We start from the raw sequence: 26,775 nt of genomic DNA, 5'->3' as shown, positions 1-26,775 counted from the left end.
CCAAAATGATGTGATGTGTGACGTCGTCCCGCACCCTGGACTCGCTCTTCACAAAAGTAGACAAGTATGGTGTAGTGTAGTTTTATTCACAATATTCATTCTGTCCCTATTACAGATCTGTGAACTCTCCAGGGAAATCCATTCAGAGAAGGAATCTATAACTCCAACAGTTTTGGGATTTTTTTCAGAAAAATTCTTAATTTTCATCATAAAAATGTGTTGCTTATCAGATAGGAGCGCGGCCAAATCATAATTGTAATCAGTGCGGTTGTTCAAGTATTTTTCCCTCTAGACTATAAGTCACATGAGCAGCGTCCTCTCTACCTCGAACATCCCTGATGTCCTGTATTAAGGTGAATGTTTTGCTGTTTGTTTACTGACGTGGATAGAATTTGCTGCTTATTAATTCTAATAACTGTAACTGTTATCTCATAGCATCCGTGTATGTGTTATATTTATTGTGTCCATGTACGTGTTATATATATTGTGTCCATGTACGTGTTATATGTATTGTGTCCATGTACGTGTTATATGTATTGTGTCCATGTACGTGTTATATTTATTGTGTCCATGTACGTGTTATATATATTGTGTCCATGTACGTGTTATATGTATTGTGTCCATGTACGTGTTATATTTATTGTGTCCATGTACGTGTTATCTTTATTGTGTCCATGTACATGTTATATTTATTGTGTCCATGTACATGTTATATATATTGTGTCCATGTACGTGTTATATGTATTGTGTCCATATACGTGTTATATATATTGAGTCCATGTACGAGTTATATATATTGTGTCCATGTACGTGTTATATATATTGTGTCCATGTACGTGTTATATATATTGTGTCAATGTACGTGTTATATATATTGTGTCCATGTACGTGTTATATTTATTGTGTCCATGTATGTGTTATATTTATTGTGTCCATGTACGTGTTATATTTATTGTGTCCATGTACGTGTTATATATATTGAGTCCATGTACATGTTATGTATATTGTGTCCATGTACGTGTTCTATTTATTGTGTCCATGTACGTGTTATATTATTGTGTCCATGTACGTGTTCTATTTATTGTGTCCATGTACGTGTTATATATATATTGTGTCCATGTACGTGTTATATTTATTGTGTCCATATACGTATTCTATTTATTGTTTCCATGTACATGTTATATATAATGTGTCCATGTACGTGTTATATATATTGTGTCCATGTACGTGTTATATTTATTGTGTCCATGTACGTGTTATATATATTGAGTCCATGTACGTGTTATATATATTATGTCCATATACGTGTTATATTTATTGTGTCCATGTACGTGTTATATTTATTGTGTCCATGTACGTATTCTATTTATTGTGTCCATGTATGTGTTATATTATTGTGTCCATGTACGTGTTATATTTATTGTGTACATGTACGTGTTATATTTATTGTGTCCATTGTAACAAAAGGAGGCATTTAGCTGGCAATATGCAGAGAAAGCAGGGAAGTAGAGTAAAACATTTGTGCAGTAATGCACCTAGATTGAATGTAAAGACCTATGTATGAAAAGCAATAGTTTAAATTTGGTTTAACTTGCATGACTTGAAATCTTTCCTCTCAGCAAACAGACAGGGTGTGTCTGTTTGAATTACAAAGCCAGTGATGGGTGTTTCCTTTTAAAGAGAAGGTGGGTGTGTCACCTGTCCATCAAGCTAAGGCTGGGGGAGGAGTATCAGGTATAAAAGCTTGTTTATATCATTTGTGCACGGAGACAAACGCTGGGTGAGCTGGCTGGTCCTGAGAGAGAGCTGGACTATGTATAGCTAGTGTTTAGGGTCTCCATGATTGCTGTGCAAGTATACGGTGTCAAACATTTACCATCCTGGCAATAAAGCACCATAAAAAGGAAGAAGTTGCTCGCGTGTGCTTCTGCAGTAGCGGGCTCTTGCCACACCATGTACGTGTTATATTTATTGTGTTCATGTACGTGTTATATTTATTGTGTCCATGTACGTGTTATATATATTGTGTCCATGTACGTGTTATATTATTGTGTCCATGTACGTGTTATATTTATTGTGTCCATGTACGTGTTATATATATTTTGTCCATTTATGTGTTATATTTATTGTGTCCAAGTACGTGTTCTATTTATTGTGTCCATATACGTGTTATATTTATTGTGTCCATGTACGTGTTATATTTATTGTGTCCATGTACGTGTTATATTTATTGTGTCCATGTACGTGTTATATTTATTGTGTCCATGTACGTGTTATATTTATTGTGTCTATGTACGTGTTATATTTATTGTGTCCATGTACGTGTTATATTTATTGTGTCCATGTATGTCATATCAGTTTGACAATTGTGCAGATCTGCGAAACCTGTTTTACCCTATTAATAAACATTGATAATAATGACAGATAAGTTTTGTCCTGATATTTTTTGTAGAACTGTTGGTAATTATATGAATCTTCTGTATGTGACATAGAAACATAGAATTTGACAACAGATAGGAACCTCAAGGCCCATCTTGTTCATTTAATTATCCTACAGTCATCTCAAACCCTATTTGTTCCCTAGTTCTGAGAAATGGGATTTTGCTAACCTGACGCCATCTTTTTGCCTTATAGCCATTTTGTTCTGGTATAGCTTAAATAGAAATTAGATGCACCTGTTTTGTAGGAGTAATTCATTTCTTTGCAAGGCTATGCTTATAACCTTGGACATCGCAGACAGGAGATAAGCCAGGAACCCCCGCCCCCCCCCCCCCCCCCCCCTGGGGAGTTTTCCTGTTGATAATGAGAGAATATACTAACATCTGTGTAAAGGGAACATGAGTGGTTAAAACCTTTTGGGGCGTAGTTTTCTGTAATATGTGATTTTTACTATATAGATAGGGACTTGTAGCTAATAAAGCAGAGTTTATTGTACACTCAAACCATGCAGTGTGTTTAATTCTCTCCAGCTGATGAGCTCATAACTGATAGACTGACACTTACAGGTGAACAATCTGAATTAGATTTGACAGCAATGGAGGTCCACACCGAGACTGCTGACCTGAGCCAAGGACAGACAGAACTGGAGGTCGCCCTGGACACAGGACTCTGACTATAACCCGGGTGATTAGAGTTTTCTACTCGTCAGGTTCCTCTGTTTATAGCTTCCTCATGTCCGTCTAAGGTATCAGGCACGCAGATCTGTAAGTCTCAGAATTGTACAGTTGCTAACAATTTGTTTATTGTAATTGTATTGGTAATTAGATTTCTGAAAGATGAGTGAATTTTGAGTGCATGTGTCATACACCATCCCCAGAACTTTGTCAAGAAGTTTAGAAAGAGTTCAGACCTTCGTCCCAGATGCTGTCAGGCTATTCTGCACGGACACCCAGTGTAAAGAATCCAAGAGGGACATCCAGTGTAAGGAATCCAAAAGGGGCATCCAGTGCACAGAGCCCACTGAACCGGACATCCAGTATAAGGAGTCCAAAAAGGGCATCCAGTGTATGGAGCCCAAAAGTGGAATTTAGTGTACGGACCCCACAGACCCGGACATTCACTGTTAGGAGTCCCTAGAACGGGACGTCCACTATTGGGACAACCCACAGAAACTAGACCAGAGTCTCTATTGGGACTCAAAAGTACTGTCACTATAGTGCGGCGGTTCCCAAACTGTGCGACGCGTCTCCCTGGGGTGCCGCGGCGCTGTCATAGGGGTGCCGCGATCACCCTAGAAAAAAAACAGCAAAAAAAAACCGTACCCATCATCCAGCGCCGGATCCTCCTCCTCACTGACTGCCGGGCGTGACGTCATCATGTCCGGCAGCCTCAGTGAGGAGCTGCAGCAGAGAAGACGTCAGGAAAGAAGGTAAGTGAAGGGGGCACTGAGAGACACGCTAAAGGGGACAGATATAGGCTGAAGGGGACAGAAAGACGCTGAAGGGGGCAGAGAGACACTAAAGGGGACAGAGAGACGCTGAAAGGAGACACAGACAGGTTGAAGGGGACAGAGAGGCTGTCACGGGCACTAGGAGTCTTTGCCCAGGATAGCACCAGATGATGGACTTACCAGACTAATATAGCTGGTATTATGGTTCTCTGGTAGCAGGGTGACAACGGAACAGGAGAAACAGCAGATGGTGAGAGAATGCTCAAGGAAAGTCTATGACTAGCAGCAACTGGTAATGAGTAGATGAATGTACACGAGGATCCAGATGGACAAGGAAATGTGAGGAGAGTCAGTGGTCTGCGTATAGCAAGTTGTACCACTGCTATAGTGAGGAGGAATGTCCAGGGGTAGCGAGGAGGTAGTGAGAGTCAGCGGTCTGCGTATAGCAAGTTGTACCGCTGTCTATAGTGAAGGAATGGAAGGTAGGTAACAGGGAAGTCAGTGGTCTGCGTGTAGCAAGTTGTACCACTGCTATGTGAGAGGATACTTGAAACTGGTGTCACAGGGAACAGGAGTCAGTGGTCTGCGTCAGCAAGTTGTACCACTGCTATATATATGTGAGGAGGGGCACGAGGAGATGAATGTAAAGCAGAGTATACACGGGGCACACAGAACTTGATCCCACGATGATATCCACAATACAACAATAACTGACCAGCGCTGCTTGAAGTATACAAAGTCTCAATAGCAATCCAGGCAATAGAAAACAAAGTCAATGGTAACAATAGCTTCAGTGGATAGGAGGCTCCGGAGAAGAACACAACTCAGTCCAGGTGGATATGCAATACAAAAGCAAAGTCAATGGAAAGTATGCATACCGCGGTTCAGGAGAGCAGGCTGTCAGAGCGACGTGCAGGGATACCTGAAGGTTGAAGGCCGGCAGGAGGAGAGACCACTGGAGGGTGGAAGCGGTAATCAGGTTGGTGCAGCGCACGGCAGGTAATCCAGAATCAAAGAAGCAATACTCAGGAAGCAGTAGTAAGTGAAACTGGAAACATGATGAACACGGGAGAGTTGAGGCGGTCTGGTATCCAGTAGTAGTGGTAACGGAGGCAGCGGAGAGCTGACACGATAAACACAGGAGAGTTGAGACAATCAGGAACACTGAAGTGGTAACGGAGGCAGTGGATAGGAATCAGCTGAGTGCAGGCACGATGAACACAGAAGAGTTGAAGTGAGCAGGAACTCTGTAGTAGTAACGGAGGCAGCGGATAGGAATCAGCTGAGTGCAGGCACGATGAACACAGGAGAGTTGAAATGGTCTGGCAACTACAATAGCAGTAAACAGGAATCAGCAGAAGCTGAATACACGAGGAACACAGGAACACCTTCAGAGGCTCATGGGGAATGAGACTCCAAGATCAGGCAAACAGGTAATGATCAGAGGTGGTTTAAATGGGGAGGGTTGCCTGATCATCCAATCAATTAAAAGCAACAGGTATTGAAGGCTTGATAAGGGCTGCACATGCGCAGACCCTCAGGATGGCGGACAGCCACGGTTCCTGAACACTCGGGAAATGGCACTCACAGTCCGGTGAGTGACAGTACCCACCCTTTTAAAGGTGGGCACAGAACACCTGGAACCGGGTTTGTCCGGAAACTTGGAATAAAACTTCTTAAGAAGAGCTGGAGCATTGAGATCTTCTGCTTTGATCCATGACCGCTCTTCAGGACCAAAGCCCTTCCAATGAACGAGGAAACGAAGAACTCCTCGCAAAATTTTTGCATCCAATATGTGAGTAAACTCAAAGTCCTCCTCTTGATGAATTTGAACTGGCCGAGGTGCTGAAGGAGGGACCGAGAAACGGTTGATGATAAGAGGTTTGAGCAAAGACACATGGAAGGCATTGGAAATACGAAGGTTCTTAGGTTGTAGAAGTTTGAAACAAACTGGATTTATCACTTGAATGATCTTATACGGACCAATAAAACGAGGAGCGAACTTCATAGATGGGACCTTCAAACGAATATTTTTGGTTGATAACCAGACACGATCTCCGATTTTCAGTGGTGGAATAGCCCGTCTCTTTTTATCTGCAAAAGACTTATATCTGGCAGATGTTTTCTTTAAACAGGTTTTGACCTGAGACCAAATATTTTTGAAGGTCTGACAAACAATCTCTACAGCAGGAACGTGGGTGGGAGGGAGGGCAGGAATTCCGGAAAAGACGGATGGTGACCGTAAACCAGAAAGAATGGAGTTTTAGAAGATGACTCATGATACATGTTGTTATGAGCGAATTCAGCCCATGGAAGCAAATCTACCCAGTTGTCTTGGTTGGCTGAAGAGAACATCCTTATAAAAGTCTCAAGATCTTGATTGACCCTTTCGGTTTGTCCGTTTGATTGAGGATGGTAGGAGGATGAGAGTGATAATCGGATACCCAAGGTCTTACAGAGGGACCGCCAGAATCTGGAAACAAATTGTACTCCTCTATCTGAAACAATCTCGGAAGGACATCCATGAATACGGAAGATTTCTTTGATGAAATAATCAGCCAGAGTAGATGAAGAAGGTAAACCGGTCAAAGGAACGAAATGTGCCATCTTCGAAAATCTGTCCACCACTACCCAAATAGTATTGCAGTTTTTACTAGGAGGAAGATCAGTAACAAAGTCCATACTAATATGGGTCCACGGCTTGGAAGGAATGGGTAGTGGTTGAAGCAAACCCGCTGGAGTTCTGCGGGGAGTCTTAAACTGGGAACACAAATCACACGCAGCCACAAAATCTTTGACATCTTTCCTCATAGAATGCCACCAGTAACTTCGAGAAAGAATTTCAAAGGTCTTGCGTTCACAAAAGTGTCCAGAAAAACGAGAAGAGTGAAACCACGAAAGGATTTTCTTCCTAAGAGCAGGAGGCACGAGGGTTCTCCCAAATGGTAGCACCTTAGTGGAAGAAGCAGCCAGAGAAACACATTTGGGGTCTAATATAGAGTGGTTGGGACCATCTTCAACGTCTGAGGACGTCACAAAAGCTCGAGATAGGGCTTCTGCTTTTTTATTTTTTGCAGCTGGTTTGAAGGTTATGATTAGTTCAAAACAAGAAAAGAAAAGAGACCATCTTGCTTGACGAGGATTCAAACATTGAGCAGACTGTAAATATGACAAATTTTTATGATCAGTAAAAATTGTCACAGGATGACGAGCTCCCTCCAACAAATATCTCCATTCCTCTAATGCTACTTTTATAGCCAGCAACTCCTTGTCCCCGATGGTATAATTCTTCTCCGCAGGCAGAAGACCCCGAGAGTAAAAGGCACAAGGATGGAATTTTTGTTGCTCCGATCTTTGGGAGAGAATGGCTCCTAAACCAACATTAGAGACATCTACCTCTAGGAAGAAGGGAAGCGTCACATCAGGCTGTCGAAGAACAGGAGCAGAGGAGAAGGACTCTTTGAGAAACTGGAAAGCTTGAAGAGCCTCAGAGGACCATTGTTTAGTATTGGCCCCTTTACGAGTTAGGGCCACAATAGGGGATGCAATCGAGGAAAAATCTTGAATGAAGCGTCTATAGTAATTGGCAAAACCTAAAAACCGCTGAATTGCACGAAGAGTAGTTGGCTGAGGCCAATGTAACACAGCATTCATCTTTTCTGGATCCATCTGAGGACCAACTCCGGAGACAATATATCCCAGAAATGGAATCTGGGGCAACTCGAATGAACATTTTTCTAACTTGCAGAATAATGAATTTTTCCGGAGTCTGGAAAGGACCTCTGCCACATGTTGATGATGAGAAGGCAGGTCCTGCGAAAAGATCAATATGTCGTCCAGATAGACGACGACACAAACATATAACAAGTCCCGGAAGATCTCATTAATGAAACCCTGGAAAACAGCGGGGGCATTACATAACCCGAAGGGCATTACTAAATATTCATAATGCCCGTCTCTGGTGTTGAAAGCTGTCCTCCATTCGTCACCGGACCTGATTCGAATTAAATTGTAGGCACCACGAAGATCCAACTTGGTAAAGATCCGGGATCCCTTGATACGATCAAATAACTCAGTAATTAATGAAATGGGATACCGATTTTTGATAGTTATGGCGTTAAGTCCACGAAAATCTATGCAGGGGCGTAATGACCCATCCTTCTTTTTTACGAAGAAAAACCCTGCTCCAGCGGGAGAGGTAGAAGGTCGAATAAATCCTCGCTGGAAATTTCTCCTGGATGTATTCAGATGTAGCTTGAGTTTCAGGTAACAAAAGTGGATACACACGTCCCCTGGGAGGAGTCTTGCAGATCAATCGGACAGTCCCATGAACGATGAGGAGGAAGACGTTCAGACTGAGTTTTATCAAATACATCGGCAAAAGAAGCATACTGAGGAGGAAGTCCCGGTTAACAAGGTGAAATGGAGGATTGCTGTATTTTGAGAGGAACGACTTGAGAGAGGCAACGATGATGACATTCAGGCCCCCAAGACGTAACTTGAGGAGTGTGCCAGTCAATCTGAGGAGAGTGACGTTGAAGCCATGGAAGGCCTAATACAATCGGACTGGTAGTAACAGGGAGAATTAAAAATGAAATTTTTTCCTGGTGTAATACACCAATTTGAAGGGTTACTGGAGACGTACTCTGGGTGATGAGACCATTAATAATGCGTGATCCATCGATAGCAGTCACAGTAATAGGTATTTTCAAAGTAATCACTGGTAGGGACCATTGATTCACGAGGGATTTAGAAATAAAATTTCCTGCAGCTCCAGAGTCAATAAATGCTTGGGACTTAAAGGATTTGGTAGCAAAGGAAACTGTAACATCAAAAGCACAAACTTTTAATTTCGTAGAACATGGAGAGGACTCCAGGGACCCTAACTTCACCTCTCCAGAACTGGTTAGGGCCTGGCATTTCCCGATTTTTTTAGGGCATGAATTGAGCATATGAGTAGAATCAGCACAATAGATACAAATTCTATTTCTTACTCTTCGGTCCCTCTCCTCTGAAGTTAATTTGGAGCGACCTATCTCCATGGGTATCGCCGGAGATGAAACTAGGCGAACTTGAGGGCTTGAACGAAGAGGTGCTTTAAATGAAGTTGTTTTTTCAGACTCTCTTTCACGAAATCTCATGTCTACACGGTGGCAAAGAGAAATCAAATCTTCTAGAGAAGTAGGTAATTCTTGAGTAGTCAGTGCATCTTTAATTTTATCAGAAAGCCCCTGCCAGAAGGCGGCAATTAACGCTTCAGTGTTCCACTGAAATTCAGAGGCTAATATCCGAAATTGAATGACGTACTGGCCTACAGTACGAGGACCCTGACGTAGACGGAGGATGCTGGATGCAGCGGAAATAACACGACCAGGTTCATCAAATATACTTCGAAACGTGGAAATAAATTTGGCACTATCCTGTAATAATGGATCATTTCTTTCCCACAGAGGGGAAGCCCATGCTTGTCCGGAAAACAAGGAAATGAGATAGGCCACTCTGGAACGATGAGTAGAGAAATTGTGAGGTTGAAGCTCAAAATGAACTGAGCATTGATTTAGAAAACCCCTGCATGTTTTGGGGTCTCCATCATATTTTGAGGGAGTAGGCAGGTGTAGCGTGGAAGCAGTAGACACCTGGGATGGCACTGGGGAAATGGAGGAAGGCACAGGAGTATCAACAGTAGCTGTGATATTTTGCACAGATGTTCTTTGGGAGGCTAACGCCTGGCAACATTGCAGCAAATGTTGTTGGCGAACATCCTGTTGTTCAATACGGGTAACCAGATACTGCAGCATCTCTTTAGCTGTAGGTTCTGCACCTGGGTCTGTCATGGCCTGATCTTACTGTCACGGGCACTAGGAGTCTTTGCCCAGGATAGCACCAGATGATGGACTTACCAGAGTAATATAGCTGGTATTATGGTTCTCTGGTAGCAGGGTGACAACGGAACAGGAGAAACAGCAGATGGTGAGAGAATGCTCAAGGAAAGTCTATGACTAGCAGCAACTGGTAATGAGTAGATGAATGTACACGAGGATCCAGATGGACAAGGAAACGTGAGGAGAGTTAGTGGTCTGCGTATAGCAAGTTGTACCACTGCTATAGTGAGGAGGAATGTCCAGGGGTAGCGAGGAGGTAGTGAGAGTCAGCGGTCTGCGTATAGCAAGTTGTACCACTGTCTATAGTGAAGGAATGGAGTCCAGGTGAAGGTAGGTAACGGGGAAGTCAGTGGTCTGCGTGTAGCAAGTTGTACCACTGCTATGTGAGAGGATACTTGAAACTGGTGTCACAGGGAACAGGAGTCAGTGGTCTGCGTCAGCAAGTTGTACCACTGCTATATATATGTGAGGAGGGGCACGAGGAGATGAATGTAAAGCAGAGTATACACGGGGCACACAGAACTTGATCCCACGATGATATCCACAATACAACAATAACTGACCAGCGCTGCTTGAAGTATACAAAGTCTCAATAGCAATCCAGGCAATAGAAAACAAAGTCAATGGTAACAATAGCTTCAGTGGATAGGAGGCTCCGGAGAAGAACACAACTCAGTCCAGGTGGATATGCAATACAAAAGCAAAGTCAATGGAAAGTATGCATACCGCGGTTCAGGAGAGCAGGCTGTCAGAGCGACGTGCAGGGATAACTGAAGGTTGAAGGCCGGCAGGAGGAGAGACCACTGGAGGGTGGAAGCGGTAATCAGGTTGGTGCAGCGCACGGCAGGTAATCCAGAATCAAAGAAGCAATACTCAGGAAGCAGTAGTAAGTGAAACTGGAAACATGATGAACACGGGAGAGTTGAGGTGGTCTGGTATCCAGTAGTAGTGGTAACGGAGGCAGCGGAGAGCTGACACGATAAACACAGGAGAGTTGAGACAATCAGGAACACTGAAGTCGTAACGGAGGCAACGGATAGGAATCAGCTGAGTGCAGGCACGATGAACACAGGAGAGTTGAAGTGAGCAGGCTCTCTGTAGTAGTAACGGAGGCAGCGGATAGGAATCAGCTGAGTGCAGGCACGATGAACACAGCAGAGTTGAAGTGGTCTGTCAACCACAATAGCAGTAAACAGGAATCAGCAGAAGCTGAATACACGAGGAACACAGGAACACCTTCAGAGGCTCATGGGGAATGAGACTCCAAGATCAGGCAAACAGGTAATGATCACAGGTGGTTTAAAAAGGGAGGGTTGCCTGATCATCCAATCAATTAAAAGCAACAGGTATTGAAGGCTTGATAAGGGCTGCACATGCGCAGACCCTCAGGATGGCGGACGGCCACGGTTCCTGAACACACGGGAAATGGCACTCACATTCCGGTGAGTGACAGAGGCACTGAAGGGGGACACAGAGAGACGCTGAAGGGGGGCACTGAGAGACACTGAAGGGGACAGAAAGACACTGAAGGGAGACACAGACAGGCTGAAGGGGACAGAGAGACGCTGAAGGGGACAGAGAGGCTGAAGGGGACAGAGAGACACTGAAGGGGACAGAGAGACGCTGAATGGGACAGAGAGACGCTGAAGGGGACAGAGAGAGGCTGAAGGGGACAGAGAGACGCTAAAGGGGACAGAGAGACACTGAAGGGGACAGAGAGGCTGAAGGGGACAGAGAGACACTGAAGGGGACAGAGAGACACTGAAGGGGACAGAGAGACACTGAAGGGGGACACAGAGGCTGATGGGGGACACAGAGAGGCTGATGGGGGACACAGAGAGGCTGATGGGGGACACAGAGAGGCTGAAGGGGCAGAGAGAGGCTGAAGGGGGCAGAGAGACACTGAAGGGGGACACAGAGAGGCTGATGGGGGACAGAGAGAGGCTGAAGGGGACAGATAGACACTGAAGGAGGGGGAGAGAATGACACTGAAGGAGGGGGACAGAGAGAGACACTGAAGGAGGGGGACAGAGAGACGCTGAAGGAGGGGGACAGAGAGATGCTGAAGGAGGGGGACAGAGAGACGCTGAAGGAGGGGGACAGAGAGACGCTGAAGGAGGGGGACAGAGAGAGACGCTGAAGAGGGACACAGGGTGTGAGCTGATGAAGAGGGACACAGGGTGTGAAATGGCGAAGAGGGGGACACAGGGTGTGAGATGGTGAAGAGGAGGACACAGGGTGTGAGATGGCGAAGAGGGCGACACATGGTGTGAGATGGCGAAGGGGATACAGAGTGATATGATAAAGGGGCACAATGTGATGGTGAAGGGGTCTAAATACATCTTACGTCATTTTGACCCAACTACTTAAAAAACGGGACTAACCGGTAATTATTTTTGCTTAGGGGTGCCTTGGTAAAATTATGGTGACCCTAAGGGTGCCTCGAGCTGAGAAAGTTTGGGAACCACTGCTATAGGGGAATATAGACAGTAAGCAGATAGATGACAGCAACCCCCCCCACATAGAAATGATGCGCAGATTTCTAGGATATGTGGGGAGTAGAAGGTCTGCAAGTAATTTATCAAGAAAGTGGGGATAGCCAAAGAAGGAATTGACATGTGATAATGGAGAAACAAGGGTGTTGCAAGTGGTAATGTGACATGAACAAAGGGGTATTGAGCCCAAACCCCAAGAGATAGTTTGAGGTGGCAAAGGAAAGTTAAGAGATCTGGAAAGTCGCAAAATATGTAGATAGGCTAAATGTATCACAAGCTAAATGATATGACTAAAATAATGAATCAAGTTGGTTGTGTACAAAATGTATCTTTGATGAGAGTGAAATGGGCCCCTCCCTTATTCTATGTAAAAGATTTTAGTGTGTTGAGAAAAGAAGGACTCTGTATTTTGTTATCTGGCAATGTATGTTACATTGATAAAAAGGTTCTTCAAGAATACTTCAATATTTCAAGAGGAAAAAATATGTTGATTGCTGAGTGATAATAACATGTTGAAGCTAATTTGTATTTAGTCTAATGCTGGGACTTGTAGTTCCACGGCAGTAGGCTGGAAGATATCAGTTAAGTTTTCTTTCTCTGTATGTGAGTTTTACCTCCGTCTTACTGCGTGTGAGGGAGATCCGTGATAAGTTCACGCTGTTTGTTCTCTGTCTTAGTGTTCTGTAAGGGAGATGTGTGATTTAGTTTAAATCAATGTTTGTCTGTCTTGTCCATTTTAAAAGATACATGGTTCAAGGTTGAAAAAGTTGTACATTTGTAAATAATGTAGATAAGTCAGAAGAACACAATGACTTTCAGCTGGCTGAGGTCCAACAAGCTGTTTCTGTATTTGAACAAAGTAATTTTGTTTCCGAAGTTGAGAAAATAGCTTTCTCTTTAATGAAGCTATTAAAAGCTGTTTTAATCTGTGTAAAAAAGCCGTTGATGAATGTTCTCAGAAATCAGGAGGGTTTTTTATGCCCATAAAGAAATGTTATGAGATAAAATGTCGTCTGTGAGCGAGAATTGTGAATATATATTCGTACTTTAAACCTGGAAATCACATAATCTGGAAATATGTGTGAATATTTGGTCATATTTGTTTGGAAAAAGTACAGATATTGTGCTAGGGCACCCACTAACCCTAATGGTGCCACATGCGATAATATACATTTTAAATCAAGCACAAACAAAACACTTCTCAGCAGCTAGACTAAGTAGCACTATTAACTCCCTGTAATGTTACACTTAAGTTGTGCACAATGTTGAATCCTGCTGCCTTATTGCAGCAAGTTTCAAAAGATGGGAGAAGTACCTGTATATATCGGGGTTCCCCATGGGATTTGGGGGATTACCTCTGATGAAATGTTAGTACGCAGAGAAACGCGTCAGCCATCCATATACCAGGTGCTGGCCAATTTACAACCCCTGGGTTAAATTGGATTACTGAAGGATCTGTCCGCATTTTGGAAATCATCTGCATGTTATGCTAAGCACCTCAGCAGCACTACCTGTGACTGTCTTTTGAAATTCTATGGGCTCATACTACAAGATAAGTACCTGTTTACTTTGAAATTCGATGGTGTTATCGGCACCTAATGGTGTACATATCTACCGGACACCTATACATTGGATACTTTTCAGACTTGTCATTTGAGCATACCGAGGATCTAATATCTATATGATACATCTCCTGTTTATGCTACGGATCTTTCCAATTGCGGAGTGGTTTTCTTGCATTTTATTTATGGTACCATATTATATTTTTTGGCCATTATCCTGGGATACTGTTTTTATACCAGAACTTTTGGAATCCAACAGTTGCTGATCACTATATTTCTACTTATTGAACACTATTACTAGGATTCAATTTAGATTAATTGGTTTACCTATATGTGTCCTATTTATAACATCTATACAACATTTTTATATGCTATAATAAATTGTTATTTTCCATAGCAACTACAGCAAGCACATGGGGATTTGTTGAACTATGTTGCTTTATTTTAGAAATAACTAACTGAAATACATGGTCAAATGTTCTCCTCCATTCCAGACCCAAATTTTGATACAGATACCCATAAACTGCAACCTAGGGACTGGGTGGTCGTGAGAAAGCATGTCAGATGAGTCTTGAACCCAGATATGAGAGTTCTTTCCAGGTCTTATTGACGACTCCCATGGTAGTGGAAGTACAGGGACATGACACCTGAATACACGCATCCCACTGCTAGATCTTCAGACAAGGGGAGTCTGGGTAAAATGTATTTTAAAAGTTGTTTAAAGGTCCAAGGGGGACCAGAGAGTGGTGTTCATTGATATTAGCAGGAGGAATATTGATTGCACATTATGTTCCTTTGCTGTAGGCTGTAGATGTGTACTAGTCTAGGTCTGGAAGAACCAGACTCATGCCAATAGTAATGTAGAGATCATTATACATAATGAGAAAAATTCTAATATGAAAGTTTAACTCAACCAAATAAGAAAAGAGCAACCCATGACTGTAGGGGTTTACACCCAATACAGAAATGTATTTGTAAGTATTGTGGCCCAACACATTATTACATTTACACAAGACAATAGGTTAATATTGGACTACCTGACAGCTTAGTCTGGAGGGTACAGCCTGACCCTAAGTATGTAAATTGAAGCCCAGGGTTGCACCTTTTCAACTAGTGACGCAGATGATCCAGAGAAAATGTTTAATGAACACTTACAAAAATATTAAGACATGAAATATAAATTTTTAAAGGAACACACTGGAGATGCTTATCTAGAAGGATAGTTTTCATGGCTGTACCTGGCCGATTGGTTCAAGGGTATAGGAGGATGGTTATCAGGTTTTATACATGTTGTGCTTCAAGGACTGTTACTAATCCTTATTATTATATATACTAATAAAACTGATGATGTGGCTTATAGCAAGTGTAGTAAAGCTAAGTGTTTCTCTTCCAGAAAAATTTAAGTTACCACATCTGTCTTAACCGCTGTACTGTACACCCCATCTAATGAGTGTGAACCTTGTGGAACTCTCAGTACTACAGCTAGTTGTGATCAGTACAGAAACCAAGAACCTTTTCCTCGGAATCCACATGGTCATTACTGAAGTTTATCCTTATGAAGATATACAGCACAATGGACAATCCCTTCTATTGTGAAATAAGTGACATATAACACTTGCCGAGCGCACTGTGTATTTTCTCCCTCCCTTTCCTTTTTTTCCTTCCCTAAAAAAATCCATAGTTAAAAGACAAAAAGGAAGCACAAAAGGCCCCAGAGCCTCTCATGTTCACTGATGTATGTGAAGATCTGACATCAGGACATGTAGCGGGTGCAAGACGGTTGTCGACTCATTGACCATCTATCAGCTAGAAGAGGGATCATGGACTTGCTCCTGGTGGGGGATGGGTTGTTCTATTTATCCAATTTTAGGCATCCCTATTCATATGTTCTGTTAGAAGGGTGTATGTGTATAAGTACCCATTAAAAGCGACAGCAAGAATGTGATCTCTGATAGGTAGTGTTAGGGCAAATAATGAATAAAAAGATGGGAAAGGAGAAATGTGATTTTGCTAAGCTGATGCCATCTTGTTACCTTATAGCCATTTTGTTCTGTTATAGTTTAAATACAAATTAGATGCACCTGTTTTGTAGGAGTAATTCATTATTTGCAAAGCTATGCTTATAACCTTGGACATAGCAGACAGGAGATAAGCCAACCCCCCCTCCAGGGAGTATTTTTGTGTGATAATGAGAGAATATACTAACATCTGTGTAAAGGGAACATGAGTAGTTAAAACCTTTTGGGGTGTAGTTTTCTGTAATACGTGATTTTTGCTATATAGATAGGGACTTGTAACTAATAAAGCAGAGTTTATTGTACACTCAAACCATGCAGTGTATTTAATTCTCTCCAGCTGATGAGCTCATAACTGATAAACTGACACTTACAGGTGAACAATCTGATTTAGATTCAACAGTTCTTTTTAAGGATATCCTTATGTCTATCCCAAGTATGTTTAAACTGCTCTACTGTATCAGACTCTACCACCTCTGATGGAGGCTATTCAACTTATCCACAACCCTTTATGTGAAGTAGTTTTCCCTCACATTTCCTCTGAACCTACTTCCCCCCAGTGTCAGTACATGTCCTCGTGTTCTAGTACTTCTCTTCCTTTGTAGAATGTTTTCCTCCTGTACCTTGTTATAACCCTTGGAAATATTAAAGTTTCCATAATGTCCCCTTGGTGTCTTCTCTACTCCAAACTATACATATTAAGATCTTTTAATATTTCCGGGTAAGTTTTGTGCTGTAGGCCATGCACCGTTTTAGTTTCCCTTCTTTGTACAGTTTCTAATGTATTTATATCCTTCTGGAGATACGGCCTCCAGAATTGAACACAGTATCTAGATGAGGCCGTAGCAATGACCTATACAGTGGTATTATTACTTCTTTCTTTCTGCTACTGATTCCTCTCCCTATGTAACCAAGCATCTGACTTGCCTTTCTCATGACTTTGTTACATTGCTTACCTGCCTTTAAGTCACCTGAAATAGTGACTCCTAGATCCCTTTCCTTCTCAGTAGATTCCATTATAGTGCCGGTAATACTATATTTAACCCTTGGATTTTTAAGCCCCAAGTGCATGATTTTGCATATTTTGGCAAAATTCTCTTGACCATTCCTCTAGTCTACCTAGATCATCAATCATTTGTTTTACCCCTCCTGATGCATCTACCCTGTTACATATCTTTGTGTCATCTGCAGTAAGACATACTATCCCTTCAATACAATTTGCAAAGTCTCCAATAGAGATATTAAAAAGCACTGGTCCAAGTACAGATCCTTGGGGTACTCCACTGGTAACCTTTCCCTCCTGTGAATGTACTACGTTTACTACAACTCGCTGTTTTCTATCCTGCAACCAAGATCCTATCCATTCAACAATCTTAGAATTCAATTCCAAACTGTTGAGTTTATTTAACACTCTGCATGGTGGGACAGTATCAAAAGCCTCGATCTATTACATTAGTCACCTAATCAAAAAAGTCAATAAGTTTTGTTTGACATCTCCCCCCAGAAAATCCATGCTGTCTTGTTAAATTGCTGGATTTGAGATATTCTACAACTCTTTAGTTTAAGAGTGTTTCCATTGATTTCCCTGATGTAAGGCTCATTTAGTTGCTTGTCTCTTCCTTGCTTCCACTTTTGTGCATTGGGACTACCGTCATCCAATTAGAGAATTACTGTAGCTAGTGACTGGTTGAATAATTCTGTTAATGGTGTTACCAGCACCCCTTTAAACTCTTTTATAATCCTTCGATGGATCCCATCTGGCCCCATTGATTTATCCACTTTCAGTTTTGAAAGATGTGTTAGGACTGTCTGCTCTGTAAATGTACTTGTAACTTAACTGTGGTCATTTCCCCTCTTTGCATTGATATAATCAACCGAATCCAAGCCAAAAATCGCCACTTGACAACCTCCCCCCCACACATAGTAACATCTGACCCAGGGCCTGATCAACCAATAGGCTGATCAGGCTGCAGCCTGGGGCGCTAGGACTTGGGGGGCGCAACGCCGACAGCAGTTAAAAAAATGACTTTTTTTTTTCTACTTTTGATTAGGTTCACCGTAGGCGCCCCTCCCCCCTCCTCAACACTGTCGCTCTCTCCTTCCCTCTCCTCCTTCCACTCTCCTCCCTCCTCCCCTCTCCTCACTGGCACAGCGGTTACCTGTATCGTGCAGATTGCCGTGCAGGAAGAAAGTGAAGTTGCTCGGAGTGGACGAATCTGACTTGATCAGCTTATCTTCAGGATCAGAGCTCGTTCTCTCTGTCTTCAAAAGGTGTGGAGCTTGTCTGTCAGGGACCTCACTCGCCAGAGATAGGAAGGGCTGTGCAGTGATCCAGATACTGCTAGGTCAAAGCTACCATAATGTGTGGATGTGTGTGCAATAAGTCCAGGTAGAGGAAGAATTTGTTTGGTTGAGTGTCCAGATAAATAATATATATATACTTTGTTTGCAGGCAAATTACCTCTCTGTGCTGATATTAACCAATTGCATCTGTCACATCCCAGAGGTTCCCAGCTTCAAACTAATATGACATCACAGGGGTGGGTGGCATTGTCACTGTGTAGCTTCCTAGCTCTGGTGGATAACTCTTTAGCTAACTCATTCTATAGACTTTTCCAAAGAACATTACATTGAAATCTAGAGTGTTGCACAAAATCGTGTGCAATGCCGCAAATTTGAACCTTTTGCATGCATTTCAGAGTAATTGATTTATTGTGACACTACTAACCCATTTATAACACATACATTTATATGTTTATATATTTACAGTTTATACATATATAAATATGTAATATATTTATAATTTATACATATATAATGTAAAGGGTTAGGGTTTATTCTTGGATTACATTAGGTTTCAGAATAATGCTTGGAGCAGGTGCAAACTCCAGATCCTAGAATTGGGCTATATTAATGCCAGGTCTATGTGAACGTAATGATCAAGTTTTTAAAGGTTAAGCTCAATGCATAATTTTGTTTTCAATTTTTATATCTCATTCCCTTACTACTAAAACCACATAGTCACATACTTGGTGCTGTGTAATGAATGATTGTTCTAGCATGAATTATTTAGAACTTTGAATCCAAATTGTGCCGGTCTGATCGAACCTGAGTGGACAGACATGTGGTGTGTCTAATAAGTTTATCAGAAAAACCAGCACAGTGCAATTTATATGAAACATTCCCCAGGTTGCCATACCCAAATAATTGTCTATTAGAGCTGTTACTTTTTTTTAAAAAAATTGTATGACAGGAACACTTTAAGATTGAGGTTTGTATTTTATTTATGTCTTTTACTCTAGTTTTTTTTTTTTTTAAACAAATCACTTGAAATCGTGTACTTTTTCCATTGACTCTCATCTTACTGGAACCCTCTTAATACCCCTTAAATAGAATACCCCTGATTACAAAGAAGGTCAGGTTTTGAATGTTATTCCCAATAAGGTACTATAAAAGTATAAGGTCATTGAAGCTGTATGTGACATTTGGACTTTATATGATTAGTGTGTTCTAAGGGGGACAGTGTGTGCAGAAAGTGGGAAAGTGTGCGTTTTGAGCAGCATGCAGTATGATTAACATTTAGCATAAAAATGACTAGTTTTCTTTATTATAAAGTTGAAATCAGGTTGAGTAACGTATATTTTGTATTTTGAGGTAATTTACTATTTCAAAAAAATGAGAATTTTAGAGATTATACAAAACAAAAAAAAACTCCTTCGAGCCGGAAGCTGCCTGCTGATCACAGGGAATCTCCTCTCTCTCTGAGCTATGGAAAGTATCACCAGGATCAGGACTTGTGTCTCTATCATCTGTCTGTGCCCTGTTCTTACATGTAGTGTGGTAAACCGTAATCAATATAATAGAGGCTCAGAAGAATGCAGTATGATTAACTTGTAGCAAAAAAATGACTATCTCTCTGCATTAAAAAGTTGAAATCAGGATGAGTAACGTATATTTTTTATTTTGAGGTAATTTACTATTTTAAAAAAATTAGAATTTTAGTAATTGTAGTCGTGGCCGACTAGAAATCCATTGGGGTCTCCCCGCGCAGGTTCAAATCCTGCCGATTCATTTTTTTTTTTTCCATATGACCAATAATCTGCAACAGAGTGTATATTTAGCCACTAGGTGGCAGTGGTGCACAACAGATGATCCCTATGTTGACTCAGGAAGGCAGACAGAGAATGACAAGACACACAAGCATACTTGCCCACTCCTAGAATGTACAGGGCCAAAATTATGTGATTTCTGACGTTGACCCGCTCCCTGGACTCGCTTTTCACAAATGTGAGGGAAGAAGGAGCGCTCTGGTGCTCCTTCTGCCCCATATCGAGTGATGAAGTCCACTCCCTCATTCTCTCTTCTCCTCCTTCCTCCTGCCAACTGGATCTCATCCCCTCTCACATCCTTCGCTCGCTTTCCCCCTCTGACTACGCCCACCTTGCACACCTCTTCAATCTGTCTCTCTCTACTGGCAGTGTCCCCTCTTCCTTCAAACATGCCCTTATCTCCCCCATTCTTAAGAAACCTAAACTTAACCCCACCTCTCTAGCTAACTACCGCCCCATATCACTTATCCCCTTGTCCTCCAAACTACTTGAGCGGATTGTCTTCAACCGCCTCTCCACTCCACTCTCTGCTAACTCCCTACCTGACCTCCTCCCTACCGCCCCCTCCACTCAAAGTCACTAATGAATGAACCTCCCTGCTCATTCTCTTGGACCTCTCTGTGGCCTTTGACACCGTGGACCACCCCCTTCTTCTGCAGACCCTTCTCTCTCTGGCACTGTCCTCACTTGGATCACCTTCCCTTGCCAACCGCTCCTTCTCTGTTTCCACTCCTGACTCATGCTCACTCCCCTGCGCCCTCCTCATTGGGGTCCCTCAGGGCTCTGTTCTCGCCCTCTTCTTTTCTCACTGTACACCACCTCCCTGGCTGTACTCATCTCTTCCTTTGGTCTCCAGTATCACCTCTATACTGATGACATTCAAATTCTCTTCTCCTGACCTTCCCCCCCCCTTCCTATCTCATGTTTCTGACTGCCTCTCCGCTATCTCCTCCTGGATGTCTTCGCGTTTTCTCAAAATCAACATTGCGAAAACTGAACTCATTGTTTTCCCTCCTTCTAAATCTTCTACCCACCGTGAACTTTCCATCACCATTAATAACACTACCATCTCTGCTGTTCACCAACCCTGCTGCCTGGGTGTCACCCTGGACTCCTCCCTCTTTTGCCCCCCATATTCAATCTCTTGCCCACTCCTGTCGCTTCCAACTACAGAATATTGCCTGCATTTGGCCCTTCCTCTCTCAGGAGGCTGCTAAAAACCATCATCCATGCACTCATTATTTCCCGTCTCGATTACTGCAACCTTCTCCTCATCGGCCTCCCCCACTCCCATCTTGCCCCTCTTCGTTCGTTCGCTCTGTTCTTAACGTGGCTGCAAGACTTATCTTTCTCTCACGCTGCTCTTCCTCCCATCTCTGCCTTGCCCTTCAATGGCTCCCTTTCCCCTTCCAAATCCTCTTTAAACTCCTCACTGTCACCTACAAGGCCCTCTCTCTTTCCACTGCCCCTTATATCTCTAACCTCCTCTCCATCCACACTCCCGCATGTTCCCTGCGTTCGGCCAATGACCGCCACCTTTCCTCTGCACTGATCACCTCATCCCAATTCAAGACTTCTCCCGTGCTGCCGCCCTTCACTGGAACAATCTCCCTCCCTCCATCCGCCGGTCCCCTAATCTTGGCTCTTTCAAACGGGCTCTCAAAACCCATCTGTTCCTTAAGGCCTACCAACCATCCACATAACCTTATCGTTCTCATCACCTCCCACTTTCCTGTCTCCTCTTGTATTTGAACCCCTCTACTGACTACCCTTGTGCCTGCTGTCCATTTCCCCTCCCCTTAGTATGTAAGCTCTTATGAGCAGGGTCCTCTTCCCTTCTGTCTCAATACCATTTCTTCTTCTCCTACACCACTCTACTTGCTATGCTTGGAGATATTGAAGTCTTGGCTATATTTGTTCTACTCTGTACTGTCGTACCCTTGTATACTGTCTGTACAGTATATTTGTATTTTGTACGGCACTGCGGACACCTTGTGGCGCCATGTAAATAAAGAAGAATAATATTATTACTTCTTTCTTTCTGCTACTGATTCTTCTCCCAATACAACCAAGCATCTGACTCGCCTTCCTCATTGCTTTGTTACATTGCTTACCTGCCTTTATGTCACCTGTAATAGTGACTGCTAGATCCCATTCCTCCTCAGTAGTTTCCATTATAGTGCCATTAATACTATATTTAGGCTTTAGATTTTTGAGACCCAAGTGCAAGATTTTGCATATTTTGGCATTAAACTGTAGTTACCACTCTCTTGACCATTCCTCTAGTTCAGGGGTCGGCAACCCCCGGCACGCGAGTCAGACGTGGCACGCGGGGCGTTTTCGCTGGTACGCCGGCCCCCAGGTCACGTCCCGACATCAAGGGGGAATGCTGTTTTCGGGAACTCCGAGCTTCCGCCGCTAGTGTCTCTGGGGGAACAGGTAGTCTCCATTTGAACTGTAGCGCACGTGCGGTCATTTATTCAAGTACCGCAGCACTACATCCTCTACCTACAGCCTCCTTCTACCTGTTTTTCCCCTCTTCGTCTCCCTTCTGACTCATTATTATTGAGTGCCTCTCTCGTGGTGCACTGTAAAAGAGAAGCCTGAAGTAAGTTAGATCTCCCATCTGCATTACAACTCTGCCTTTTCCTGCCTCCATTTTTCCCTCCCAATGTGTGCATCTGCCACCCACTTGCATGCCTCTGCCCCATGAGTGCCTCTGTCCCACCTGACCCATGTGTGCCTCTGTCTCCCAGCCAATATATGCCTCTGTCCCTCCTGCCCCATGTGTGCCTCTGTCCCCCCTGCACCAAGTGTCACTGTGTCTCCCCTGCCCATATGTGCATCTGTCCTCCCTGCCCATGTGTGCCCAAACTGTTTGTACCTGTCTTACATTGTGGCTGCCTGTTCCTTTATCTCTCTTGCTTTGTGTGCATGCCTCCCTTGTCCCTCCCATCCCATTTGTTTCCCCTTTTTTCCTATGTGCCCCCACAACCCACAGTCCTATTGTACAACACCTGCTAACCCATTGTCTTCCACATCTCCTCTTTTCTCACCTTTTGTTCTGCTCTCCTGAATGTGGTAGGCAGCGTTAATAGCTGCTGATCTGAAGCGACGTAAAGGAACAAAGGCAAAACCGCATCCACCGCCACATAACTGAACCTGAAAATTGTAACCTGAGGCTGGTGGGTAAGCAAAACTTTCCTTTAATAAATCATGTGGGCTTTTTCTTCAGAGGGTTACCTCTGGGTATAATACTGCTATTGTTGGAGGTAACCCCTAAAGGAGGCTTTTGCACAGTGAAGCCTATTTAACACAAAATATCTGTCCTTTGCGTGTGTGTATATATATATATATATATGCACACCTGGGCTTGACAAGGTTTTAGCCGGCACACTGACAGAAAAAGGTTGCCGACCCCTGCTCTAGTTTACCTAGATCATCAATCATTTGTATTATCCTTCCTGATGCGTCTACCCTGTTGCATATCTTTGTGTCATCTGCAGTAAGACATACTTTCCTTCCATTACAATTTGCAATGTCTCCAATAAAGATATTAAAAAGCACTGGTAAAAGTACAGATCCTTGGGGTACTCCACTGGTAACCTTTCCCTCCTGTGGATGTACTATGTTTACTACAACTCGCTGCTTTCTATCCTGCAACCAAGATCTTATCCATTCAACCATCTTAGAATTCAATCTCAAACTGTTGAGTTTATTTAACAGTCTGCAATGTGGGACAATATCAAAAGCCTTTCTGAGATCTATATAAGCTACATCTACAGCCCCTCCTTGATCTATTACATTAGTCACCCAGTCAAAAAAGTCATTAAGATTTGTTTGACATCCATGCAGTTTGGTATCTTATTAAATTACTGGATTTGAGATATTCTACAACTCTTTCTTTTAAGAGTGTTTCCATCTCTTTCCCTACTACTGATGTAAGGCTCACTTAGTTGCTTGCCTCTTCCTTGCTTCCACTTTTGTGCATTGGGGCTACCTTCGCCCTATTCCAGAATTACTGTATCTAGTGACTGGTTGAATAATTCTGTTAATGGTGTTACCAGCACCCTTTAAACCCTTTTAGAATCCGTGGATGATTCCCATCTGGCTCCATTGATTTATCCACTTTCAGTTTTGAAAGATGTGTTAGGACTGTTTGCTCTGTAAATGTACTTGTAACTTAACTGTGGTCCCTTCCTCTCTTTATATTTAAGTGGTTTGGCATTGATATATTCACCCAGAACTAAGCCAAAAATCGCCACTTGACAACCCCCTCTCCAACACACATACTAACAGCTGACCACAGACATCTCACCTACCTGCCGAGCAGCCAGACCCCATGTGTATGTCCTATATTACCTGGTAACCCTTTACCTGCCTGCTAGTCACAGGGAATCTTCTTTTTCTCAGTGAGCTGAGCTATGGAAAGTATCACCTGGATTAGGACTTGTGTCTCTATCAGATGTCTGTGCCCTGTTCTTACATGTAATGTGGTAAACCGTAATCACCATAAGAGAGGCTCAGCAGCATTCGGTATGATTAACATGTAGCAAAAAAATTATTATTTCTCTCATATAAAAAAAGTGGAAATCAGGATAAGTAATGTATATTATGTTTTTTTGAGGGAATTTTCTATTTTAAAAAGTGAGCATTTTAGGAATTCTACAAAATTAAAAAAATAACTCCTTCGAGCCGGAAACCTCTGCTATTCCCTGTGCCAGGCTGCTCTTGGAGCCCTGATGAAGACTGCCCTGTGCAACAAATTAATCTTACTCTTCACCAGCAGCTAACGGCGCCGCGAGTGTTGTAAGTAAAACGCGCATGTGCAGCTCTCTGTTGTCCTCTCTTAAGCCGGATGATTTGCTGTTTGTTTACTCATGTGCATGGAATATGTACCTATATTCATGCTAATAGCTATAATTGTTAGCTCATGATTATTTATTTATGAGTTATTATAGTTATTGTATTCATATATGTCACATCTGTTTGATGATTGTGCGGCAGTACAGAATCAGTGGTGCCCTTTAAATAGACATTGATGACAATGACATACCGGTTTTCTCCAGACTTTTTAACTAGAAATGTTGGGAAGTACATGAAACCTCTGAATTTCTCCTACTTCCCTTATCATGACCATAGCACACTTTCTCATGGATTTTTGTGCTAAGTAACCAAGTAGAGCTGTTATTAGCACAAATAAAATATCATATTCCCATACCGGGAGTCGAACCCGGGCCGCCTGGGTGAAAACCAGGAATCCTAACCGCTAGACCATATGGGATCTGATGAGATTGGCTCTGAAGTATCAGCTGCCTACAGACATCTCACCAACCTGCCCTGCAGCCAGACACCATGTGTATGTCATATATAACCTGGTAACCCTTTACCTGCCTGCTAATCTCAGGGAATCTCCTCTCTCTTAGTGAGCTGAGCTATGGAAAGTGTCTCCAGGATCAGGAATTGTGTCTCTATCAGCTGTCTGTGCCCTGCTCTTACATGTAGTGTGGTAAACCGTAATCACCGTAATAGAGGCTCAGCAGCATGCAGTATGATTAATATGTAGCAGAAAAATTACATTAAAAAGATTAAATCAAGACGAGTGATGTATATTTTGTATTTTTTTGGGTAATTTAGTATTATAAAAAATGAGAATTGTAGAACTTATTCACAACAAAAAAAATAACTCCTTCGAGCCGGAATTGAACCAGCGACCTAAGGATTTCTGCATCAACTTCCACTACAGTCCTCCGCTCTACCAGCTGAGCTATCGAAGGATTAGGTGTGCATTGATTCTGTGACATCATAGGTCAAAACAAAACTGTCACAAACTGTAAAATTCCTAAGAATTTGACCCAGCGATCTACCTGGATTCACTGAGAAGTTACAGCCCCAATGAGTGGCAGAGAAGAAGGTGTAAGTGGGTATGGAAACAAGATGTATTGATACTCTAGGCTGCCTCTAACTTCTCTAAAGACTACCAATCCTTCCCACATACACAAGTGAGTGTAACGCATAGTTGCCTACTCTCCCGGAATGTCCGGGAGACTCCCGAATTTTTCTCAGTTCTCCCGGACTCCCGAGAGAGCAGGCAAAAATCCCGGATCCAGCGTCTCCCCGTTGTTGTAGATGGTAGGGGCGGGGCTAACCGAGGCATCGTGGTCCCGCCCCCTGCTGCAATTGGCCAGAATGTCTCATGATTGACAGGGGGCGGAGCCAAACGGCGCATCCCCGCGTGGCCACGCCCCCTCAACGGACCCCCTCCCGGACGGCTGTCTTTAAAAGTTGGTAAGTATGGTGTAACGTACCACCCAAAATGTAACCATCCTGACAAAGGTGCCGAAAGTTGGGATGACTCATCAATCAGACCCTTACTGCCTAAACTGGGACAACTGGTAAACTAACAACTGCACATCACTGCCAGTTAATGACTAAAGTACCACATAGAGTAAAGGTGGTGTGTGCGGGCAGATACTGATGGCCAGATGAGAGGTAGAGATAACCAACAAACTTAAAATTGTTGAGGAACACTCCAGACATTGTGCCATTTCAAATTGAATTTGTAAAATTGCATTTTGCTGTATTTATATCCTATGAGTTGGGGCAATGTCCAATTCATTCCGCTGTTAGGTGTGGTTGGGGTAGGACTGGAATTTCCGCCAACTATGAAACGAGCTGAAAATTCCGTAGAGCAGTTTTAAAATTTTTGCTCATATTTATCAAGGGGCCATTTTTTTTAAACTGGTGCAAAAGGTGCTGTAACCCATAGCAACCACTCAGATTATACGTTTGATTTTATAAATACTCTTTAGAAAACATCTGT

The 26,775-nt window shown here is 42.8% G+C and overlaps 1 long non-coding RNA gene and 2 other non-coding genes across 3 annotated transcripts; 1 reads left to right on the top strand and 2 right to left on the bottom strand.

The window, feature by feature from the left end:
- Positions 1-67: 67 nt before the first annotated feature.
- Positions 68-15,332, top strand: LOC142142584 (uncharacterized). Its single transcript, XR_012689227.1, has 3 exons — positions 68-353; positions 3,006-3,123; positions 15,222-15,332. It is a non-coding gene; the product is annotated as an uncharacterized LOC142142584 (long non-coding RNA).
- Positions 15,333-25,164: 9,832 nt separating this feature from the next.
- Positions 25,165-25,236, bottom strand: TRNAE-UUC (transfer RNA glutamic acid (anticodon UUC)). Its single transcript has one exon. It is a non-coding gene; the product is annotated as a tRNA-Glu (tRNA).
- A 403-nt stretch (positions 25,237-25,639) lies between these two features.
- TRNAY-GUA (transfer RNA tyrosine (anticodon GUA)) lies at positions 25,640-25,729 on the bottom strand. Its single transcript is given in 2 exon segments — positions 25,640-25,675; positions 25,693-25,729. It is a non-coding gene; the product is annotated as a tRNA-Tyr (tRNA).
- Positions 25,730-26,775: the final 1,046 nt, after the last annotated feature.

The sequence above is a fragment of the Mixophyes fleayi genome, chromosome 3, assembly GCF_038048845.1.
Source record: "Mixophyes fleayi isolate aMixFle1 chromosome 3, aMixFle1.hap1, whole genome shotgun sequence".
In the NCBI taxonomy this organism is placed as follows: domain Eukaryota; kingdom Metazoa; phylum Chordata; class Amphibia; order Anura; family Limnodynastidae; genus Mixophyes; species Mixophyes fleayi.
Note: the sequence above shows the minus strand (reverse complement) of the source record. Positions and strands in the feature narration are given on the sequence as shown.